At 41.8% G+C, this 7603-nt stretch overlaps 1 pseudogene; it reads right to left on the reverse strand.

The window, feature by feature from the left end:
• Positions 1-258: 258 nt before the first annotated feature.
• LOC102205883 (uncharacterized) lies at positions 259-6479 on the reverse strand (annotated as a pseudogene).
• Positions 6480-7603: the final 1124 nt, after the last annotated feature.

A 7603-nucleotide genomic window follows, 5' to 3' on the forward strand; every position in this document is an offset into this window, starting at 1 on the left:
CGGTGTTGCTATCAGTGTGTGAAGAGTGGGAGAAGAGGGTTGCATTTACCCCTCACATATACTAATGTGCCACAAACAGGACTTTAATATCACCAACCATTCCCATGTTATTACGGTGTATCCATATAAATGGCCCACCTTGTAGAATGAGAAAGCTTCTGTAATAAAAGTGTTAGGGGCACACCACCATTTTGAGATCCATGGCATACAAATACAATACAAATGGCCCACCCTGTGTCTCAGTAACTGTCCACTAGAGATGGTCCCCTCTTATCTACATTTTCCCAGGCAAGCGTGGGCGAAAGTCTACAGCTTTCTACTCCCCAAGGACACAGTCTAATGCCTTTATTTTCAGGGCTGTGTCTACTTAATACTACACTGTATAACTTTTTAACACTTATTAATAAAAAAGCATAGCTTTATTGAGGCAATGCAAATTTTTTAATACCAACACTACATTGTTAAGTTTGTGTTTAGGAGTTTTGTCTGATACACCAGCTACATAGGGGATGTCAATGTTGTTGCCTTTGTCTTTCTTATCCTGCCTAGCTAATGTCTCATCTTCTTTTCTGTGCATCTTTACTGACTTGATGAAAGCCCAATTAGGATAACCACATGTTTTAAGAGCTTCCTTGTGTGTGTGTTCCTTCTTTTTCCCTTCAGGCTTAGAGCAGAAAGTTTCCTGCATGGTGTTGTAAAGTCCTGATTACTCCGAGTTTGTGTTCCATGGGGTGGTGTCAGTCAGAGAGGAGGTACTGGTCCGTGTGTGTGGGCTTCCGGTAAACTTAAATTTTGAGGTTTCCATTCTCTTCAATGCGCATGGCACAGTCCAGGAATGGCAAACAGTTATCCTTTGTGTGTTCTCTGGTGAACTTGATGTTTTTATCCGCGGCATTAATGTGAGCAGTGAAGGATTCCACTGCTTGGGTTTTGATTAAGGTACTCTCCCTCTAAACGAGCCAAGAGCCTTTCTTTCCACCTTCTCCATATAAAGGTTGGCTACAATAGGTGACACCGGGGAGTACATGGCACATCCAAGTTTTTGACTGTAGAAACCCTTGTTGTATTTGAAATATGTGGTGGTAAGGCAGAGGTCCAACAATGTGCAAATCTGATTGGCAAGGTGAATTTGGTTGTCTCTTCCAAGGTGCTGTCTTCTTGTAGTCATTTTCTGACAGTCTCCACTGCCTCCGTAGTAGCTATGCAATTGAAGAGAGCGACTACATCAAAGGACACCATAGTTTCATCTGGATCCAGGGTAAGTTTCTGGACCTTGTCGCTGAAGTTGGTGGAGTTCTTGTGGGTGTTCTCCACAAGAGGTGCTAGGATGGTAGCAAGGTGTTTCGAGATGTTGTAAGTGGCTGAGTTTATGCTGCTAACAATGGGTCTGAGTGGAACACCTTCTTTGTGGATCTGTAAATGCAGGGTATGGCATTCCCTGGGTATAAATGGTTAATGGACTGGTTCTTAAATAGCGCTTTTCTACTCTCAATGTGTCACGGTTCTGGGTCATTTTAACCCAGCATTTTCAGTTTCTTATATTCCTTTGTATTATGGTTTGTAATCTGATGTTTTTGTTATGCTTTGTTGTTTATTAGTATAATTCCATGTTACAGTTTATTCAGGTTTTGTTCTTAGGTTTTGTGTCTTGTATGTGTCTTGTGCCTTAGTGTACAGTCGTGGCCAAAAGTTTTGAGAATGACACAAATATTAGTTTTCACAAAGTTTGCTGCTAAACTGCTTTTAGATCTTTGTCTCAGTTGTTTCTGTGATGCACTGAAATATTATGACAAGCACTTCATACATTTCAAAGGCCTTTATTGACAATTACATGACATTTATGATAAGAGTCAGTATTTGCAGTGTTGGCCCTTCTTTTTCAGGACCTCTGCAATTCGATGAGGCATGCTCTCAATCAACCTCTGGGCCAAATCCTGACTGATAGCAACCCATTCTGTCATAATCACTTCACTGACTTTGTCAGAATTTGTGGGTTTTTGATTGACCACAATGTTCTCAATTGGATTAAGATCTGGGGAGTTTCCAGGCCATGGAACCAAAATTTCAACATTTTGTTCCCCAAGCCTCTTAGTTATCACTTTTGCCTTATAGTACGGTGCTCCATCGTGCTCGAAAATGCATTGTTCTTCACCAAATTGTTGTTGGATTGTTGGAAGAAGTTGCTGTTTGAGGGTGTTTTGGTACAATTCTTTATTCATGGCTGTGTTTTTGGGCAAAATTGTGAGTGAGCCCACTCCCTTGGATGAGAAGCAACCCCAGATATGAATGCTCTCAGGATGCTTTACTGTTGGCATGACACTGGACTGATGGTAGTGCTCACCTTTTCTTCTCTGGACAAGCTTTTTTCCAGATGCCCCAAACAATCGGAAAGATGCTTCATCGGAGAATATGACTTTGCCCCAGTCCTCAGCAGTTCATTCACTATACTTTCTGCAGAAGATCAATCTGTCCCTCATGGGTTTGTTTGTTTTTTTGGAGAGAAGTGGCTTCTTTGCTGCCCTTCTTGACACCAGGCCATCTTCTAAAAGTCTTCACCTTACTGTGCGTGCAGATGCACTCACACCTGCCTGCTGCCATTCCTGAGCAAGCTCTGCACTGGTGGCACTCCGATCCCGCAGCTGAATCCTCTTTAGGAGACTTTCTTGGATGCCCTGAAAGCCTTCTTAACAAGAATTGAACCTCTTTCCTTGAAGTTCTTGATGATCCTATAAATTGTTGATTAACTCATTCACTGCCATTGACGTCTATAGCCGTCAATTGCAGTGAATGAGTCAATGGGTTTAACTCATTCACTGCCAATGGCTGGCAGTGAATGAGTTAAGATGCAGTCTTAGTAGCCACAATATCCTTGCCTGTGAAGCCATTTTTATGCAACGCAATGATGGCTGCACGTGTTTCTTTGCAGTTCACCATAGTTAACAATGGAACAACAATGATTTCAATTTCAAACATCGCCCTCCTTTTAACATGTCAGGTCAGCCATTCTAACCCAATTAGCCTTACATAATGATCTCCAGCCTTGTGCTCGTCAACATTCTCACCTGAGTTAACAAGACAATTACTGAAATGATCTCAGCAGGTCCTTTAATGACAGCAATGAAATGCAGTGGAAAAGTTTTTCTTTTGGGATTAAGTTAATTTTCATAGCAAAGAAGGACTATGCAATTCATCTGATCACTCTTCATAACATTCTGGAGCATATGCAAATTGCTATTATGAAAACTTAAGCAGCAACTTTTCCAATATTTATGTAATTCTCAAAACTTTGGCCACGACTGTAGGTTTAGTTCTGTGTCAAGTCTGTGTCTTCGTGAGTTGTTTCCTGTTTAATTTTGAAGGGTTATGTCTTATGTCAGTGTTGCTAGCGTCACTCCCCTGTCTCATTAGGTCTCATTCCTCCCAGCTGTGTTCCCCTTCTGTCTGTAATTCCTTGATGACTCCCTCAGTGTATTTAAGCCCCGTGTTCCTTTCTGTAAGTGTCATGTTGTACCCTCAGACTGGCATGGCTGTTTCTGTTCTCAGTGTTCGTGGCTCAGTTTAAGTTTTGTTCCGTTTTTTTTTTTTTTTAAACTTGGCCTACGATAAAGCAGAGGACTTTGAATTCTGCCTCCATGAGTCTGCATATTGGGTTCTTTATCCTGCCTGCCTGCACACAGCCTTGACAATAAGCACTCAAAGCGCTTTATAAAACTCATGCATTCACCCAATCATACCCATTCACACAAGCACTTTATCTAAGGTTTTTAGTGCTTCTGTCTAACATTCACTCGCATACAGAGGGACTTTGGTACTGGACAGGGTGGCTGAAACTATCATCCATGAATTGCTCTGTAAGTAAGTACAGTACAGTATGAGGTCCACAATGTTGGATTACGAGAGAGACGTTGAAAGGCTGCTCCAACAGAACTTATTGTTTCAGAGGAAAACACAAAAAAGTGTACCGTCCAGTCTTAATAGCATACTTACAACTGGGCTCATCAGGCATTCTTTTTGGCTGCAGTGGTTGTTATTATATTTACATGGTTCCAGCTCCTGTTTCTGGTCGGTGACAGCTCGTACTTTTACACTCTCCTTTTTCTCCCTCCCTGGCGCTCACAGACACGGGTATAGCAGTCCATTCTCCCTGCAGCACGAACTACACTGCCCATGAGGCTACATTCTTTAGGGTGATACCTGTAACACTCTGCCTTTTGGCTTTATATGAAATCATTTTAAAAAATATTTCTTTACATCATTATGAGATGTGAGATTGAGACACAGGCATTTGAGCCTCTTAATGCGTGTTTTGTTTGGGTTTCCACCAGTGTGGAATTACCAAAAAAAATAGAGAGAGCATAGCTCAACATATGAAACAGGAAAATACCGCCGTGTAATTCCTTTATTTCAATAAAACAACTTTATTCTGAATACCACCTTTTTTAAACGGTAACTGTAATGGAATACAGTTACTCATATTTTTTGTTTTAAATACGTAATGGTCGTACATATATTCCATTACTCCTGAACACTGTATGCTACCCAATTGGGTGACTGTTGTTGCAATTTGGCACTGTGTAGATAAAACTGAAAAATGTTAACAGAATAATATTAATGGAATAAAACGGAATAAAATATTAAATGAAATCTGTTTTGTTTGATTTCATAGTAGGAAATCGGGGTGACGGTTACAAGTGTGTGTGTGTGTCTGTCTGTCTGTCTGTCTGCACATGTGTGGTAATCTGCAGAGACAAGTTTTCAGAGTCTGACAGCAGTTGGAGGGAAAAACCTGCAATATCTCTCCGTCCCACACCATGGATGCCGCAGCCTGTCATTGAAGGAGCTGCTCAGTGCTATCAGAGTCTCCTGGATGTCCAACAGGGATGACAGCTAAGCCACCATTCTCCTGTCACTCACCACCTCCACTGTGTCCAGACGGCGCCTTAGAGCAGAGCTGGCCCTCAGGATCAGCCTGTTCAGTCTTTTCCTGTCCCCAACAGAGATGTTGCCACCCCAGTAGAATCCAAAAGACCTGAGTCTCCGCAGCAGCCATGGAAAAGCGATAAAAGGTGTCGGTGCAAGGTATGAGGAAAGCTCCCTAATTACAGAAGTTCTGTTTGAAAAATACTCCTGTTTCCACTAGGGGTGGGTTTCAGTTATGTGATTTCTGATTAAAATCGAATTTAGCTTGAATAAAGCAAAATCAATTAATTAAATCCTCAATCCATTTTTAAATATTAATGTATTTAGCAAGAAATGCCAGAATCTCAGGTTAAAGCTTTCATTTCAACAATCACCAAACAGCTAAAACAGCAAAAGTGAGCAGATAAACGGATTCCACACAATGACGTAAAAACAAAGACGTAAACACAAAGTGCGGACCCGACACATCAGAACCTGTGAGATGTCGGTTTTCTCACCCTACACGGGCTGAAAACTAACATCTCTCAGATGCTACAGATGCAGGTTTTTGTCACTCTTTGACCAAAATTCACTTAACCAGCAGTAAAAGAAGATCAAAACTATGCTTCACATTTGATTAATGTCGTCATTAATAGGGATGGGTACCGGTATCTGGTTCTGACATAAACGGTAGTAACCATACTGAAAAGCGGCGCACGTTTCAGTGCTTTATTTTTTTTTTCTTTTTCATGAGATGTCATACACTAATATTTCAAAATCCGCCACTCTGTCTCCCTTCGCCACTGCCTCATTTGCATTTTGGACAAAATGGATTCTGGTATGATGGTCTGATATTGCATTTTGTCATTTTGAGGTGATTGGAGACCGAAACAGCCAATCAGATTTTTTTTACATTCAAGTCTGTGATTGGCTGGTTTTGTGGCACAAATAGAGATTGACAGACCACGTGACTTTCACGCATTGCATGTCAAGTACGAGTGGCAACAAAATCAAAACACTGCACCAAGCGCTAGTATTTCCAGCACCGGTAATCATTAATTCTGCGGTTTTAATCCCTACTTCCATTTTATTTGCCCCAAAAACAGTTATGTACAAAACAACGGAGAACACGGCAGGTCCGTATGAAGACAGACTTGACGATAAGGCAAAAAACAGTACGAGGAAAAAATCAAAGGAGTTAAAGGGTCTGACCCATACGAGCATACAGAGTGGAGTAAGGACGTTAGCGTGCTGCCCAACTTTCATCACGGACATATTTATTATTATATGGTCCTAAGTGTTAGTGCATACCAATGACTGTAAAAAAGATGGATGACGCGACACCGCCTCCTCCCATTGTGCAAAAATGAAGCCGAAATATCCCACTTGTGGAGGCTGCCATCTTGCAAATTTGGAGCCAGAGTCTGCGCAGTAGTGACTTGAGGTGGACCGACTGTGTAACGCTCCCGCCCATACACCCGCTGGACATGACCGCAAACATGCCCCTCTACACTTTTTACGTAGCCCAGTGTTATGGCCCGTCTAGGCGCGGCCAGACCACAACATAAAGGGTGATCCATCCCCGTCCAACCCCAAGCAGCACGTCACACACTTAATATTTTGTGACAGTGATTTATTTACAATAAGTGCAGTTAAACAAGGGAAGGGAGCATATCATAACTTCAGGGTGAACCCAAGGCCAAAACAACAAACAAAAGGTAACCTATCTCAGGAATAAACACAACTTACCTACTCAAAAGAACTAAACCAAATGACAATCACTTTCCTCCTTGCCTAACAAAAACAGGAGAAAACTGATCAAACAAAAAGGCGGTCCACCCCTACATGCTCTTACATTAACATAATATTTTGACACAGTGAACGGTCTGCCGGTTGGGTTGGGCCGAGGATGAATGAATTGGCAATCCCTGGCGGTCTCTTCTTATCCGCTGCCTCCCAGTCCTCAGCCAATCGGTGTGAGCCATCCACCCTGGATGCACCAATCCCGGAGGAGCACCTGGACACTCAAATTCACACATGATTACGATCACAGTCATAACACCTCCTTTCCCAAGAATTAACATTACCCCCAAAATGTTTAATTCAAGGAGAAAGTGCTCTAGACAGGGCATCAGCCAACACGTTCTCTTTCCCTTTCTTGTAATTGATCTCCAAGTTAAAATCTTGCAATAACAACGACCAGCACATAAGTCTTTGATTGGAGTTGCGCATTTGGGAAAGAAACACCAGTGGGTTGTGATCGGTAAACACCTGCACAGGCAGCACACTTGACCCGACATAGACCTCAAAATGCTGTAACGCAAGGAGTAAGGCAAGAGCCTCTTTTTCAATGGTGCTATAATGGGCCTGGTGTCTGTTATCGAGTTTTTTGCTGGTTTACCGCGACTGACGACTCATTTAATTAAGGTAAATACAACCATGTCACTGTTATAAAAAAAAGAAACACAGCTTATCATTTTATAGTTCTAAAATCACTCTGTTGTTAATTCGTTAGCTAGATTAGCCGCTAGCATACGCACTGTGTTGGAGGCTTGTTGCTAGTTAGAAATGCTACACACCTGTTACTCTAATAGTCTGTGTTATTGAATGATTCAGCACTTCTTAGGGGGTTTTTTTTATCCATTTTTAGACAGCGATGAGATCATCTGCACACTCTACAGAGGCTCAGAGTTACTGTTAATAT

This window comes from Pundamilia nyererei, unplaced genomic scaffold, assembly GCF_000239375.1.
Source record: "Pundamilia nyererei isolate P.nyererei 1_Seehausen unplaced genomic scaffold, PunNye1.0 scaffold00427, whole genome shotgun sequence".
Lineage (NCBI taxonomy): Eukaryota > Metazoa > Chordata > Actinopteri > Cichliformes > Cichlidae > Pundamilia > Pundamilia nyererei.